A 19,115-nucleotide genomic window follows, 5' to 3' on the forward strand; every position below is an offset into this window, starting at 1 on the left:
TTAAAGTTTACAAACATACACTTGAACTTTAAAGTTTGTGGCCCTTGCCCTCATGCCATACACGTCAAATACGTTACAAAAAGTGTCCTTATGTACACATTACAAATTTTAAACAAAAATACAAGTTTTGTCATACAAAGCTACAAATAGGATTTTACACCAACATTTTCATGAAAATGATACTTCAAGTCTACGAAACTTCCATGGCGTAGTGTGCATCCCAAATCAAGGTCCCTGTACCTGAAAAATGTCCCCACTACGTGGATGAGTAACAAAAAGCTACTCGTAGGAGATGAGCATACATCGACCTAGCATTTACAATTATATCACCTTAAGGGGAAATATGTTAAAGGGGCTCATGCCACCTAACGTCTATGTCAAAGTGAGACTCATGGAGCATCCTAAGTTACTCATGCAATTTAAAGTGAACAACGGTATACAAGTATACATGCTCAAATATACTAAATAATGTAAAACATGTTATACGACATACAAGCATACATTTTCAAGTATACTAAACCATATTAAGACAAGTCATGCAATGTCTAAGCATATTTACACGAGTATGCATTTTATATGGAAAATCTCGTAAATCAAGTATATGAACACAAGTATACTAAGCTAAAAGAGATATGTCTAAAACAAGTATACATGGCACAAGTATACTAAACGAAATTTAAACTCATGTAATAAGTATACAAGTCCAAGTATACTAAATAGGATTCAAATATATGTAAGGCAAGCATTAATTCTCAAGCTACAAGTAATCCATGATTAACAACTTGAAATTAAATGCGAAATGAATTAGTGGAAAAACTAGGACATATGGTCGCTAGACCAAGAAGGTATTTTCGGGTAACTACGACCCACAAGGTACCACCTAGTGCGCACTTATGACTTAGAAGACTTTTGTCTCCGTACTAAAGTGAAACCCTAGCCATCACATAAATTATGTCCTTACAAGCTTTCCAAAACCAATAAATTCAAAAATTATATAAAATCAAATGCAAGTTACACATTCCATGCACAAGTAAGGTTGAATCTATACCATTCATGTCCTAGAAATCAAATCTAAATAGCATATGACATGTCATGTCCTTAATATGCAATTTATACACAAAACAAGAATATTTTACAATAATTGAGCCACATTACCATCCTAAGCCACAAGTACTAAATAGGCTACAATTTAGTATCAAGCTTTCAAGGTAAACAATTGTAATAATCTAACAAGTTATATACCTACACATGATGTATTTAAACAAGCTATTCACGACAATGATTTCATCTATCATGCTAAGTCAAATCACCATCTTTAGAGATTACAAGTACTAATTCTACAACAAGTTAATAGCATACTCCCAAGGTAATTAAACATATTCCATTTCAAGAGATTATCAACCTAATCATGAAAAGTCTCTAGATTTCAAGTCAATTCCAACTAGGCTCAAATTAATATATATTAAAGGTCATAACATGGTGTTCACATACATTATACCCAAAAGCAATTTAAGCGACCACAACACTTAAAACAAAATTAATTAAGCTAATTAATTAATTTTTCTCTAGATTTTCAAACATATCCAAATATCCTCAATTTAACATATGTTAAAGAATTCACCAAGGCCTACTTAAATATCACATTACAAGTTGATTTCATGCTTGATACAACTATGTGAATTAATATTTCCCAAAAGATAAATATTAAATAAATTTTGCAATTCTTATTCAAATGCTCCCAATTTAATATATGTCAACAAGTATACAAAGGCCTAAATTTCTAGCATGCCATAATTTAATTCTAAGTTACACACCTTCATGAGAATTAAATCTTAAACATAGAAAATAATTAAATTAAATTCTAAAACTTGAACAAAGGCATGCTTACAAGTTGTATATGCTCATATAACAATCAATACAACATTAATATAAACCTAAGACATCTCCTACCTCATTTTGAGATAAAATCTCAAATCCCCACTAAATTGAAACCGCTACGAATCCGATGAAACTCCTAGGTTTTGTCGGGGACAACACAATGAACATGAATCCCAAGGAAGCTCTATGAAAATCACAACTTGACTTCAAACCCGAACTAACAAAATGGTCAGAAATGGGTTCTAATAAGTGGGAAAGATGCGCGCCGTTAAGGCGAGCATTAAACGTCAAGGGCGAAAACTTTTCACCAAAGAAAAGTGGTTCAAAGGAGGAGAGAGAAGGTGGCAGCCCCATGGTCTTCCATGGCTGCCAGCCAAGAGAGGAAGAAGAAGAGAAAATCAGATTTTTCTTCTTAAGTCACTCTATTTATAGAAAAACCCTAAAAGTGCCCCGAAAGGGCCCCGCCGGGTCTGGAATAGTGGAATTTGAGTACACGCGCTCAAATGGCGAAACTCCATGAACAAAAAAGATTCAAAAGGAGAAAATATGAACAACGGAAGAAACAATGTCAAAAATTAAGTCCCGAGCAATAAGATATGCCCCAAACAAGTTAAGCGATAACCGGGTCTAGAAACCCTAAAATTGGAGAAAAATGACCAGAAGGAAATTCCATCAGTACACGACTCGACGAAATGTGAAAATGAATCTCGTACGACGATCCAGGCTCAATACAAGGCATTTTGTAATAACTTTTGTTAATTACACAATGGCCCATATAAAAGGATTAACTACAAAACTACCCCATATGAAAATATCTTCCAAAAGATATTTTCTTAGATACCCCTAAAATAAAATATCTTCAAACGATATTTATGAAAAACACCCTAAGAAAAGATAAAGATTCTGAAGAACTGTGCAACCATGCCCCTATGGATACCGGGAGCAACCAAAGTACTTTTCTGTAAAAGTAAAGATACGTATTTCGTGGAAACCACTTAAAATGAAGATACGTAAAGTCAAAAACCAACTCCGAACACAAGGAGTGAGGTTATGCTAACCAAGTGACAAACGGGAAAAAGACAAATTTGGTAAGATGACAAAACAGGGAAAATGATGAAAAGTGAATAATGTCGAAAAACGAAAAATATGGAAATGACTCGGTCCTCAAAGGAAGTTGTCAATCCAAAGGAAAGAGTCTCAAAAACCATTTCCGAGCACTCGAGATGACACTAAGTGACGAGAAACTGAACTCAGAAAAGAAATTTCAATGAAAAAAAAATTCATTCGTAAAATTCTGAGGAAAAAGGAAAGGAAGGAAATGACCGAGTCATTATAACCTACCCTCCTTAAAGAGATTTCGTCCCCGAAATTAGGAACACTCCCAGAAGAACTGAACAAGGACCGTACACAATGTCACACCAATGACCAGATCATAAAGTACCCAAGGACAACTCCAAAGGTCTCAAGATCAATGAAGAGACACGAAACCACGAACCGTGAGACACCTCTCCAACAAACTAACATACTAACCCAATGTCAACCACCCAAAAGAGATCAAGGCAATTGCATAACTAAACAAGGAACACAACCAGGAGTAACATGGCAGCACAAATACTGACTAAAACCCACCCACAACGTACCCAAGGTGCGGTAGCATCGACAACATCAAGTGCCCGCACACACTTACATTACTAGCCAGGTAATGCAAGGTAGCATCGACGGCAACTAGCACTCACCTACCACACATAACTTTTATGTAGCATGACAGTATAATGCCCTAATTCGTCACCTGCCCCCAACTTGCTTACCCGTGAAACTTATCGATACAAATGACATCAATGCCAAACAATCATTACCGAAGGCACCACGAAAATCAAGCATTTTGTGAGAGTTGAGATATGGTCCAAAGATGTCCAGCCGGACCATTCTGGCTAATCCCAAAACTCCAACAACAATTTCATAGATTCTGCAACGCTTAAGGGCTTAAATCCTTAATACTGGAAATTAACAATCCCAAGTCTCAAAACACTATTGTCGACCACATCAGTCACGAATCCAAAGCCTGACAAGTCTATGCCCTTAAGCCAATGGATTGGACTTTATAAAATCAAACAACATCACCTCCACCCTAGTTACAACGACTCCTAACAAGACAATGCACCCAAAATCCTCCACATCATCCTAAAGCTGACCTACTACAAGGCTACGCCTAGGAATCAAGACATCGGACCAAGCTCACACACACATTCCCGACAACCAAGGTCATACAACCCCAAGCACAGTGCGGAATGATAAAGAAAATGAACTAATAAAGCAATTAGTCATAAAACATATATATATCTATGCAAGTATACACTCACAAGTATACTAAGAAATGTCAAAACGGAAATGCGATATGTATATATGTACAAGTATACACTCATAAGTATACTAAGCAGTACTAAATCCATGGTAGACAAGTATACAGGCTTAAGTATATTAAACCAAAACGAACTAAAATAAACAACGCTTAAGCATGCTAGGTATAAGTATACTAAACGTTAACGAAAATCCATGCACCATACAACTAAACACAGTGTCCAAGGGCAATCAAATATGCTGCCTATCACACAGGGGTCAAGCATCAGAGATATGCTACACATCATTTATGACGCTAGTATGACAAGCAGATATTGTAAACGAAAGACACATCATCTACACCTGCATATAACCATCAAATGGTCACATCCCCTAACATGTTTCTAAGGTATGCTCAAAACAACAAGGCATATAAACATGTAAGAACAACTATGCAAATAACAATCCCACAAAATCAAAAGCAAGAAGGGATGGAATGCCTCTCAGAAGGACAACTCATAAAAAGGAATCTGAAAACCAGGATGAGTCTGTTCTCTTTTCGTGAGGAAAGGAATCATCTCCACAGAATGAACACTAAGGTTCCTAAAATAATGAGTCTACAAATCTTTCCCAAGACTGGCTCAAACATAAGGTAGAATCCTAACGCCACACAAATAAACAACGATGTAATGGATAGTCCTAATACTAACCATTACGAGACACCAATAAAAGAAATCAACTCAAGATTTCGATGAGTTCGATGAGAACTCTACAGGATCCTATCGGACCTCTAAACACAACATCCCAAGTCTACAGGGATAAGGTAATTAATTGCATTAATGCAATTATGCAATTAATTACACGAAACCACTCACACCCCAACCTAAGCTCGTAAGAGCTGTCCAAGGCAAAATAAGAAGAATTCAAGGTCAACACACCTATCAGATCCCTAACCATCACTCTAAGAAGAAAAGACACAAGAACCCCGCCATTGAGGCTTAAGAAAACAAACCTCCCAATCCCCGAGGAAGGACTTGAGTAAATCCAACTCATCATCTCATGATACTAGAAATAAGACCCCAATGACATCATCACATCAAGGTCATAAAACCCCAAAAGATGACACCAACACCCTAGACACTCCCCGTTCACGTCGTGAAGCCACGAAGGAAAAGGAAAATGAAACAGTGCCTCCCTGGCCCACGTCTCATTCCAACAGACAAGAACTGCGACTCTACGCTCACATGAGCCTTACTCGCATCAAACATCAGATTAAGGTCTTGGAACACCCAAACCAATGAACAGACAATAAGGTTCCCGATATAGGGCCCTTATAGAATGAATTTCTCCTACCCAAGGAAGAAACTTCGCACGACAAGAACGTATCTAAGGGATACAACGACTCTAAGAGACAATACCCTAGTATCAATCTCAACCAAAAAGCTAGAACAACCCACAATGCCAAAACAAGACATAGGAAGTAAGCAGTTGACACGTAATATAGTGATAATTTACATACTTACACAAGTAGTAAAGGATCACATAGGCATGTCGACGTATGCGTCATACAATCATGCTAAGAATAACAAGCATATATGATACGCTAAAGCAAACAAGTATAACCCTCATGTTAAGCAAACAAGCGTAAATCAACATGCTAAAATAGAAAAGCACACATGTGTACTAGGACTTACAAGTATATACAATGTATTCAGACAGACTAGCACATACAATATACTAAAATAAACAACCATATTTATCTTACTGACATAGTTAAAGGAACTTCTAAACATACATCCACATAAGCACGCAAACATGTGATCACATTCAGTATGTTATCAAAAGCAATTAAACACATAGAGCATGGAAACACAAGTATGATATGCACCCAAAACCCATCGTCCTATAGTTTTCGAACCTAGGAGTTCTGATACCACTTGTAACGACCCTGGATTTTGACAAACCTAGTGTGTCGAATGATGACTCGAAACGAATCCAAAAAAAATGTGGAAGTTAAAAAGAACCATGGCCTCTAGAGATGTACATCATCCCTAAGACACAAACATTGCTTCTCGAGGAGTCCCATGACTCAACGGGAACAAGAAGGAAACAAGGGTTTCAAAACCCTACAAGAAATGGACCAAGGGTAAAATGGTCATTTTGCCCAGAATTGGGTGCCTTCGCGCACACCATTGGATAGAAAATGAAAAATTAATCAAGATAGACTCAAGAATCACATGATTTGGAGTCCGAACGGAGGAAAAATATAAGATGAAGAAAGACGAGCAAAACTCGTTAATCAAGGGCAAAATGGTCAATTTGTAACTAAGAAGGGAAATTTGACTCCAACAAAGCCAAATAAGGTCCACACAACTTATACTAATCATTTCACAACATTCCAAGAGGTTCTAAGAACTTTGGACAAGAATCCCACAAAACGCCCTTTTTCCCGGTTTAAGCGGAAACTGACACTACGTCACTAAAACTTGAATAACTCCTACTATGATTTGAATCTGAGAATGGCATTGGTACCATTGGAAATCTGACTCAAAATCCATGAATTTAGGATCAAGAATCATCCCATTTGGAATAAAAATGGAGGCGATATAACCATTTAAAGTTGGAACTTTAGTGGTAAAACATACCAAATAGACTGTGTGCAAGCAAGCTATATCGGTCGACCGAAATAGAGTATCGGTCGACCAAACTGGGCAGAAAATTTTCTAAAAACATGTTTTTAAGGGTTGGTTGGTTCGGTAAACCGAAATAAACCATCAGTCGACCGAAATAAGCCATCGGTCGACCGAAACGGCCCTGAATGGCAATTTTGGCTACTGGAATTAGTGTTTTTTATCCTCAAACAAATACCAAAATCCATCGGTCGACCGAAATAGAGTTTCGGACGACCGAAATGACTTAAAGAGCTGCAAAAAATTTGTTACGCACTAGAATTGATAAAGTTCACCCAAGCCTCAAACCCCATCATGGAATGGTTCAAAAACAAACTTTAAAGCTATGTAAGCATGCCAACATGTGTACTTTATATATTAAAGTGTATTACAATGGCCCATGGCCTCATTGCATATAATTTACAAAATTTGACATGCCAAACCTCCATAGATGATAAAAATGCATTTCAAAGTCAAAACTTAAAATTTACATACGTACACTTGAACTTTAAAGTTTGTGGACCTTGGCCTCATGTCATACACGTCAAATATGTTACAAAAAGTGTAATTATGTACACATTACATATTTAGAACAAAAATACAAGTTTTGTCATACAAAGCTATAAATAGGATTTCACACCAACATTTTCAAGAAAATAATACTTCAAGCCTACGAAACTTCCATGGAGTAGTGTGCATCCCAAATCAAGGTCCCTGTACCTGAAAAATGTCCCTACTACGTGGATGAGTAACAAAGAGCTACTCGTAGGAGATGAGCATGCATCGACCTAGCATTTACAATTATATCACCTTAAAGTGAAACATGTTAAAGGGGCTCATGCCACCTAACGTCTACGTCAAAGTGAGACTCATGGAGCATCATAAGTTACTCATGCAATTTAAAGTGAACAACGGCATACAAGTATACATGCTCAAGTATACTAAACAATGTAAAACATGTTATACGACATACAAGCATATATTTTCAAGTATACTAAACCATATTAAGACAAGTCATGCCATGTCTAAGCATATTTACACGAGTATGCATTTTACATGGAAAATCTCGTAAATCAAGTATATGAACACAAGTATACTAAGCTAAAAGAGATACGCCTAAAACAAATATATATGGCACAAGCATACTAAACAAAATTTAAACTCATGTAACTAGTATACAAGTCCAAGTATACTAAATATGATTCAAATATATGTAAGGCAAGCATTAATTCTCAAGCTACAAGTAATCCATGATTAACAACTTGAAATTAAATGCGAAATGAATTAGTGGAAAAACTAGGACATATGGTCGCTAGACCAAGAAGGTATTTTCGGGTAACTACGATCCACAAGGTACCACCTAGTGCGCACTTATGACTTAGAAGACTTTTGTCTCCGTACTAAAGCGAAACCCTAGCCATCACATAAATTATGTCCTCACAAGCTTTCCAAAACCAATAAGTTCAAAACTTATATAAAATCAAATGCAAGTTACACATTCCATACACAAGTAAGGTTGAATCCATACAATTCATGTCCTAGAAATCAAATCTAAATAGCATATGACATGTCATGTCCTCAATATGCAATTTATACACAAAACAAGAATATTTTACAACAATTGAGCCACATTACCATTCTAAGCCACAAATACTAAATAGGCTACAATTTAGTATCAAGCTTTCAAGGTAAACAATTGTAATAATTTAACAAGCTATATACCTACACAAGATATATTTAAACAAGCTATTCACGACAATGATATCACCTATCATGCTAAGTCAAATCACCATCTTTAGAGATTACAAGTACTAATTCTACAACAAGTTAATAGCATACTCACAAGGTAATTAAACATATTCCATTTCAAGAGATTATCAACCTAATCATTAAAGTCTCTAGATTTCAAGTCAATTCCAACTAGGCTCAAATTAATATATGTTAAAGGTTATAACATAGTCTTCCTATACATTATACCCAAAAGCAATTTAAGTGACCACAACATTGAAAACAAAATTAATTAAGCTAATTAATTAATTTTTCTCTAGATTTTCAAACACATCCAAATGTCCTCAATTTAACATATGTTAAAGAGCTCACAAAGGCCTACTTAAATATCACATTACAAGTTGATTTCATACTTAATACAACTATGTGAATTAATCTTTCACAAAAGATAAATATTAAATAAATTTTGCAATTCTTATTCAAATGCTCCCAATTTAATATATGTCAACAAGTATACCAAGGCCTAAATTTATAGCATGCCAAAATTTAATTATAAGTTACACACTTTCATGAGAATTAAATCTTAAACATAGAAAATAATAAAATTAAATTCTAAAACTTGAACAAAGGCATGCTTACAAGTTGTATATGCTCATGTAACAATCAATACAACATTAATATAAACCTAAGATATCCCCTACCTCATTTTGAGATGAAATCTCAAATCCCCACCGAATTGAAACCGCTCTGAATCCGACGAAACTCTTAAGTTTTGTTGGGGACAACACAATGAACATGAATCCCAAGGAAGCCCTATGAAAATCACAACTTGACTTCAAACCCGAACTCACAAAATGGTCAGAAATGGGTTCTAATAAGGGGGAAAGATGCGCATCGTCAAGGCGAGCATTAAACGTCAAGGTCGAAGACTTTTCACCAAGGAAAAGTGGTTCAAAGGAGGAGAGAGAAGGTGGCAGCCCCATGGTCTTCCATGGCTGTCAGCCAAGAGAGGAAGAAGAAAAGAAAATCATATTTTTTTTCTTAAGTCACCCTATTTATAGAAAAACCCTAAAAGTGCCCCGAAAGGTCCCCGCCCGGTCCGGAAAAGTGGAATTTGAGTAAACGCGATCAAACGGTGAAACTCCGTGAACGAAAAAGATTCAAAATAAGAAAAATGAACAACAGAAGAAACGGTGTCAAAAATCGAGTACCAAACAGTGAGATATGTCCCAAACAAGTTAGGTGGCAACTAGGTCCAGAAACCCTGAAACTGGAGAAAAATGACCAGAAGAAAATTCTATGAGTACACGACTCGACGAAATATGAAAATGAATCCCGTACGAGAATCCAGGCTCAAAATAAGGTATTTTGTAATAACTTTTGTTAATTACACAATGGCCACTACAAAAGGGTTTACAAAACTACCCCAGAATGAAAATATCTTCAAAAAGATATTTTCTTAGATATCCCTGAAATAAAATATCTTCAAAAGATATTTATGAAAACCACCCCAAGAAAAGAAAATGATTCTAAAGAACTGTGCATTCATGCCCATATAAACACCGGGAGCAACCAGAGTACTTTTCTGTAAAAGTAAAGATACATATTTCGTGGAAACCACTTAGAATGAAGATAAGTGAAGTCAAAAACTAACTCCGAACACAAGGAGTGAGGTTATGCCAACCAAGTGATAAACAGGGAAAAGACAAAATAAGGAAGATGACAATATAGGGAAAAGGACGAAAAGTGAATAGTGTCGAAAAACGAAAAATGTGGAAATGACTCGGTCCTCAAAGGAAGTTGTCAATCCAAAGGAAAGAGTCTTAGAAACCATTTCTGAGCACTTGAGACGACACTAAGCGATGAGAAACTGAACTCAGACTAGAAATTTCAACGAAAAAAAAATTAATCCGTAAAATTCTGAGGAAAAAGGAAAGGAAAAAAATGACCGGGTCATTACAATTCAATCATTTGGAAATCAACTTATTCTCATACCATGACAATAATTAAGGGGAAAACTACACAAAAGTACTTTAAAAATTATTATCTGACAATACTCTTTTGTCCCTATTTTCTTACTTCATCCCAATGTTTCTCATACAGTTACATAACAAGGAAAATAGCAAAATCAATCCCCAATGTTGTGAAATTTGTGAACTAGCAAATCACCTATGTAGTAATATATTTTCAATTGGACCCAACTTCTATAACTTCAATTCCTCAGATCCCTTCTCAAATTATTTTCTATTGCAAAATATTGTTTATTTATTTATTTTTCTTATCCTTACCCCCACTTCTTCATGTGAACACTCTATGCATATGAGACATGAGCCCCGATTACTCCATGCAAGGGTTATGAAATATATATATATATATATATATATATATATATCTCTGCCATAGTAATAACTTTCAAAGTTTACCAATTCATATCCATCCATAGTCATCAGAATAAAACCAAAAAAACAAATACCCATAGATAAAATTCTAGTGTGCATGTGAAATCCATCAAGAACCGACAATTACTAAAATTCCCATCACACTAGATAATAGAGCCCAAATAAAATAAAGCATGAAAATTAGGGATTCAAGACGATCTCAGAAAAGAATTTTAAATAGTACTTAAGTGTCTTAATCCCCCCAACAATTTGCAAGTACTTGAATTAAAGTCAATATGCCAAAGAAAAAGAATTGAAATATATATATATATATATATATATATATATATATATATTAATTTTTTAATATATATATAATTTTTTAACAACTAGAGTAGACGCTATGCCCCCAAACTTGAATTGGAAAGTGTCCTCACTGGGTAAAAATCAAAAGCAAGAAAAATTAGAACGAAAAAGAAAATAAAAACAAAGAATGAAAGCACCTGGTAGGATATCTAAAATGGAGGCGGCGGAACATCGGGATTAAGCCCATTGTGAATTAGAAGAGCGCGCATCATGTCCATCGTGGACCTTTGATCCAAAACATTGAGGTGAGGGAGCGAAATTAAACCGGCCAAGTATTAAAATAGTTGGGCACCCTTAAACTTGAATCGCAAAATCTGGTGAATAATCATTTATAACCCAACGAATGAACAAAGAGTCACCCAAATTACAGCCGAGCAACAAACTCAACATGGGCAGGCACCCACAACCATAATTTAACCAAGTGGTACAACCCAATTAACCACCAAACAGCAACCAAACTCCCACAGTCATCAAAACTATCAGCCCCCACAACTATCAGCCATTGTAATCAACAACCAAACAATTTGACCACTGTAGTAGACAATGACGCTAGCCCATGACCAAAATGGTGCCGAAGAAGACCCACATTGCTGGAAAAGAGAAGGAGAAACCCACCGGCAAAAGAAGAAATAGAAAGATGAAATAGAAATTGCTAGTTGAAGAGCCGGTGAAACTGTAGCCTGTAAAGAACGGGGTCTGTGATTGTGCCAAAAAATAGATTGGCCGGGCCATGGTCCTCGGTTGCCGATTAAGTCACCGTGGCTATTGCTTCTGCCGAGAAAAAAAAAAAAAAAAATTCGTCGGCGCTGTTGGCTGCTGCTGCGTCGCCTATGATGGACAACGGTCATCGTGAAGCCAGGTGAATGATCACCCGGTGCTGGAACTGCTGTCCAACGGAATTTAATGACCGGGCGATGGTCGCCCAGCAGACAGGCGAATGAGCGCCCGATCTTACTACTCATTTGCTGCACGTCGGGAAAAAATTCACCGGGCGACTGTCGCCCATGGGTCTGGCGATGGTCGCCCGGTTCTTTTACTTGCTTTGAAAGAAAATCTCCACCCGGGAGATGGTTGCCCATGGGCCAGTTGGTCCCATTATTTTTTTTTATTTTTTTTTTTTTATTTTTTATTTTTTTGCAAACTTCAAATGGCAATAACTTTGTCATCGCCGTGGGCGGTTTGGTCGATGATTGGACCCAAAAAAATGCTCTGTTCTGCTCTAATCAACCCATTTTTGCTTTATATGTCATGAATTTTTTTTTTTTTTTTTTTTTTCAAAATAAGCATAACTTATATCCTGCACAAGCAACTAAAAATCTTACGAAACACATTAAATCTTCCTAATCTACTAAAAAAAAGATAAAATTAAAGAGAAAAAGAGAAAACAAAATTAAAAAAAAAAATACATAAATGAAAAAATCATATCTGCAATTCCTACATTTAACGTCGGTAGGCGACGTGATACCTGGATGATTAGGTGGAGTAAATGGGATCCGTCAAAGTGGCGGATTCAACTCCTTCTGTAGGCACAGAATCTTCAATGTACAACTTCAATCTTTGACCATTTACTTGAAGTGTCTTACCTTTCTTTGGGTCAAAAATGGTGATAGCCTCGTGAGGGGTTACCGTTTTAACTATATGGACCATCCCATCGTGAGCACAATTTCCCTGGAAATAGTTTCAGCTTGGAGTTGAACAACCAGACTTTGTTACCTGGCTCAAAATTTTTCCTGACAATGTGCTTATCATGAAACGCTTTGGTTCTAACTTTGTAAATTCTTGTGCTTTTGTAAGCATCATTGCGAAGTTCTTCTAATTCACTTAGCTATAACTTCCTCTTGGCCCCAGTTTAACTCATGTCAAAGTTCAATTTTTTCCTGGCCCAAAAAGCTTTATGTTCCAATTCCACAGGTAAATGACATGCTTTCTGGAAGACCAAGCGATATGGCGACATCCCAATTGGTGTCTTGAATGCAGTGAGATACGCCCATAAGGCATCATTGAGACGTAATGACCAATCCTTTCGATCCGGTCCAACCGTCTTCTCAAGTATATGTTTGATCTCGTGATTTGAAATCTCTACTTGACCGTTTGTCTGAGGGTGATAAGAAGTACCTACCTTGTGAGAGATGGAATATTTCTAAAAAAAGACTCAAAGAAAACAATTACAAAAATACTTTCCACCATCGTTGACTACTACCCTTGGCATTCCGAACCGATTGAAAATATTGCTTTGAAGAAATTTGACCACCACTTTGTGATCATTAGTCATTGTTGCCACTGCTTCTACCCACTTGGAGTCGTAAACCACCCCTACCAAAATATATTCCTTGCCATGTGACATCGGGAATGGTCCCATGAAATTAACGCCCCAGACATCAAAAATTTCAATAACCAGAATTGAGAAGAGAGGCATCATGTCTCTTTTTGTAATGGTGCCCAACCGTTGACATCGATCACAGGAATTGGCAAACGTATAAGCATCTTTGAACAAAGAAGGCCAAGTTAGACCATTCTGAAGGATCTTTGCAGCTGTCTTTTTTCCACTGAAATGGCCACCACAAGCTAGTGTGTGACAAAATTTCAGAACACTTGGAATTTCAATATCTGGCACACAGCGACGAATAATTTCGTTCGAGCAGTACTTGTATAACTATGGATCCTCCCAATGATAAAATTTCACTTGAGAGAAAAACCTGTCTTTATCATGTTTGGTCTAATTAGATGGAATTCTTCTATATGCCTTCCAGTTCATAATATCAGCATACAATGGTGGATTCTCCTTCTGAATTTGAAATAACTGCTCATCTAGGAATGAATCATGCAATGGAAGAGTGCAAGATGAATCTACCAAAATTCTGGATAAGTGGTCTGCCACCATATTTTCTGAACCCTTCTTGTCCTTGATTTCTAGGTTGAATTCTTGTAACAATAGAATCCACCTAATCAACCTTGGCTTGGTGTCCTTTTTGTTAAGCAAATGTCGAAGAGCTGCATGATCAGAAAACATAATAACTTTGGAACCCAACAAATAAGAATGAAACTTGTCCAAAGCAAAGACCACTGCCAATAATTCCTTTTCAGTAGGGGTATAGTTTAATTGTGCCTCTGTTAAGATCTTACTTGCATAGTAAATTATTCTTGGCAATTTCTCCATTCTCTGACCCAAGACGGAGCCCACTGCATAGTCTGAGGCATCACACATAATCTCAGAAGGAAGAGACCAATCTGGAGCCTGCATAATGGGTGCAGAAGACAGTAAAGAGCGAAGTTACTCAAATGCCTTTAGGCACTTTTCATCAAAATGAAAAGGAACATCTTTGCCCACTAAATTGCATAAGGGCCTTGTGAGTTTACTGAAGTCTTTGATAAAATGTCTGTAAAATCCTGCATGGCCGAGGAATGATCGCACTTGTCTCACCGATGGGGGAGGAAGATTAGAGATAAAATTGACCTTAGCTTTGTCTACTTTAATTCCTCTCTTGGATATTATATGGCCAAGGACAATTCCTTCTTATACCATGAAATGACTTTTTTCCCAACTCAATATTAGATTTTTCTCTTTACATCATTGAAGAACAAGCACTAAATTCTCCAGGTAATTATCGAATGAAGAACACCGAAAAGTCATCCATGAAGACTTCTAGAAAGTTTTCAATCATATTAGAAAAAATTGCCATCATGCATCTCTGAAAAGTGGCCGGTGCATTGCAGAGTCCGAAAACATACGGCGATAGGCAAAAGTACCATATGGACAGGTGAAAGTTGTCTTCTTCTGATCGTTGAGATGAATGACAACTTGATTGTATCCAGAATACCCATCTAAGAAGCAATAAAATTTCTTCCCTGCCAGTTTTTCCAATATTTGATTAATAAAGGGGAGAGGAAAGTGATCCTTCCGTGTCTTAGAATTCAATTTGCGGTAATCTATGCACACTAGCCAACCTGTAGTAGTGCATTGGGGAAGTAAAGTACCTTCAGAATTTTTCACCACAGTGATCCCAGATTTCTTTGGAACCACTTGAATCGGGCTTACCCACTGACTGTCTGAAATTGGGTAAATAATGCCTGCATCGAGTAACTTGACTACTTCCTTTTTTACCACTTCTTTCATATTTGGATTTAACCGCCTCTGTGCCTTTCGCGAAGGTTTGGAGTCCTTTTCTAAGAAAATTCAATGCATACATATCAATCCCTTTGAGATCAGCCACACTCCAGCCAATAGCTTCTCGATTGGTGGCTAGTACTTCTAATAATTTCTCCTTTTCGATGTCTGATAGCTCTACTGAAATAATTACTGGAAGAGTACTTTTTGGCCCAAGAAAGGCATATTTCAGATGAGAGGGCAACTGCTTCAACTCTAGCTCTGGTGGAGACTCCAAAGATGGTAGAGGTGGTTTACTTGACAATTGTGGAAGTGGCTCAATAGGAATCTTCCATGGTGAAATATTGTGGAGGTGGTTTACACGCCACATCAAGCAGGGCATTCACCTTTTCAATACTTTTCTCAGCATCAAATGACTCAGCATCAAAATAAGATAAGCATACGTCTAGTGGATCTTTTGTCAAGGCAAATGGGGTTATCTATTCAACACATTCATCGATGGCATCGGCTAGAAAATAATCATTATTATCTTGCATTGAACAATATTTAAGCGCACCTTTATATTGCCAAAAGATACGTCCATGATGCCTGTCTTACAATTTATGCTCGCATTTGTTGTCGTAAGGAAAGGACGACCAAGGATCACTGGAATGTGCCTCTTTGACTCCAGAACTGGCTCGGTATCTAGCACAATAAAGTCAACTAGGAAGTAAAATTTATCTACTTTGATGATCACATCTTCAATAACACCACGAGGCTATTTGGTTGACCTATCTACCAATCGGAGAATAATGGAAATAGACTTTAATTCTCCTAATCTGAGTTGTAAGTAAACTGAATAAGGAAGAAGGTTTACGCTTGCACCCAAATCTAGGAGAGCTCGCTCTACTTTATGATTCCCTATTGTGCATGAAATTGTTGGAGCGCCTGGATCTTTAAATTTTGGAGTAGTGTAGTGCTGGATTATGGAACTAACTTGCTCAATTAATAGCACCTTCTTAGGAACATGGCTACTTGAACGCCTCATCTGAGTACACATATCTTTCAGAAATTTAACGTAAGATGGAATTTGTTGAATTGCATCAAGCAATGGGAGATTAATCTTCACCTGTTTGAACATCTCCATTATGTCCTGAAGTTTGTTTATTTGCTTCGCTACCTTTGATGTTTCTTGTAGTCTTTGAGGGAATGGCACAATAACATGCCTTTGTTCTGGAGATGGCTCAGTAGTTGGAGGTACTTCTTGTGCTTTTTTATTACACTTATTTTTCTCTTCAAGTCTTTTCTTCCAATTTTCATCCTTCTTTGCTTCTTCTTTTTTCACCTTGTTTTCAACTCTTTTACCACTTCTCAGAGTAGTAATTGCTTGCACTTGTTCATGGTGGACTTCTTGGCCAGTAATGTTATCAATTATACGCACACCTCTTCGATTAGCCACTGGTTGACTAAGAAGCTTGCCGTCTTCTCTTCTATTCAAGGCTTGAGCTAGTTGGCCAACTTGAGTCTCTAACTTGGCAAGGGATTGAGAATAAGACTGCACGAGTTGATTAGTTTGCTCTAACTGATTTGCCATCATTGCCTCAAGCATTGATAAGAATTGTTGAGGTTGACTCAAGGCATTCATAGGAGCAAATCCAGGAGGATTTGAAGTCTGAACTGGAGATTAAAAATTGCCTTGCACCTGAGGTACTTGAGGTGGAGGAGCTGATGTCCCTATGGCTGGATTTCTCCATGAGAAGTTAGGATGGTTTCTCTAAGCCAGATTGTAAGTGTTTGAATACATATTATTCCCTCCGAGCCTTCCATATGTAGCATTAACTTGCTCTTGTGGAATTTCTAAATATTGAGATGCACTTGGACAAATGGACATATGGTGAGTTAGACTGGAACAGAAAGAGCACACTTCAAAGCCTTGAGCATTAGTCGAAGGAGGAGTAAAATTTGACTGTGAAGTCATCAATTGATCAACCTTCTTGGTTAATGCCTCAATTTAGCTCACTAACCCTTGATTTATTCCTGCTTCATTCACACTTTATACTCTCCTCAATATGGTATGAGGTCTTTGTGATACCCCTTGATTCTAGAGCCACGGGTGTCAAGTCCGAGCACAAATCCGAGAGATACCAAACAATTAATATGTAAAACAAACACAGAATACAAAACTGAATGTAAAAATAAATATTAAAGCTGAAAGAATTTTAATTACAAAATCCTCAAAGGTTATTATTGTAAAACCCATAATCCAAAACCTCCATTTATTTACAACTCGGGAATCCATCTAGTGGACCCCTAATAAAATCTCAAATCGTAACGAGAAGAACTGAACCAAGTCCAAAGCTAAATATAGAAAATAATCCAACATAACTGGAGGAGTAAGTGTCTGTATCTGCTCTGCACGTCCAAGCTATAACCCTAGAACTGAAGAACACCTGAAAAATAAGAGAGTGGGTCAGGCCCACATGCAAGTCTTATTCTATTACGATCCATACATAAACCCGATACGCAGATACATCCTAAATAGACTCAACAATATCTAGAGTAGTCCATATATGTATAAGTACACACTATAAGACGCTCATTAATCCAATAAGTCTGTCTCAGCCTGAGTAGAGATACCATGCAAATGGCACATAATGTGGTCATGTGTACCTAGACCTACTAGGGAACAACACCTCTGTCAAGCTATCCATCCTAGATGATATACGCACCCTAACCATGGTCCTGAGACTCAAGCTCATACCATAGTACCATAACATAAATATATAAAGTCCATTCCAAGTGTGTCATTCAAAAGGTTTATTGACCTGACACCTAGTTATAAGTAGGACTTAACTTTTGTAGTTAATCCATCTTATTTCAATATAGGTAGGACTTAGTGTTTGAACTAATCCATCCCTAATATAGGTAGGTCTCAGTGTTTTGAACTGAGCCGTCCCTAATATGACACTATCCTATACCGGTGCATAAACATCCATATAAGTAGGACTTAACTTTTTATAGTTAATCCAACTTATTCCAAAATAGGTAGGATTTAGTGTTTTACTAATCCATCCCTAGTATGCCACCGTCCCATACTGGTGCATACAATCCTCTAAACAACATACTTGTTAAAACAGTAATTGTTCTTTATCAACCATTAGCCAGGATATGCATAAATACAGTTCAATACATATATTAGGGCATTAAGCATTCATGACAGAACCTAAAAATCACCTTCCGAATATTTAAATTGCTAACATGAGTTATAGCATTTAAATCCTCCACATAATCGTGTAATTAACACAATTAACAGAATATACGTATCAATTTATTTCAAACCAAGCATAGATGATTTCAAGAGGTTACTATGCTTATAACTATGTTTAAACATAATTAAACTGTATAAAATTTATATACAACAGAAGCTTCAAAACCTAGCACATAAGTTAATTAACCACAATAGTGTGTCGTTTATAGGTTTTTCCCTAAATCCATCTCGCGCCATCCCTTAATCCAATTATGAATTAATGTTTTCCCCTACTGTTACAGGTTTATTATAGTCACATACACTATTTAAAATAGTTTAAACCAACCGAGAAAAACCTATTCAGTCTAAACAGCCCCTAAGTGTCAAAACTGGACCGTTAAAAATGGAGCAGGCTCTTCTAAACTTTG

Source organism: Cornus florida, unplaced genomic scaffold, assembly GCF_030987335.1.
Source record: "Cornus florida cultivar Cherokee Brave unplaced genomic scaffold, ASM3098733v1 CherokeeBrave_3.0.0_Hap2_Chr10, whole genome shotgun sequence".
NCBI lineage: Eukaryota > Viridiplantae > Streptophyta > Magnoliopsida > Cornales > Cornaceae > Cornus > Cornus florida.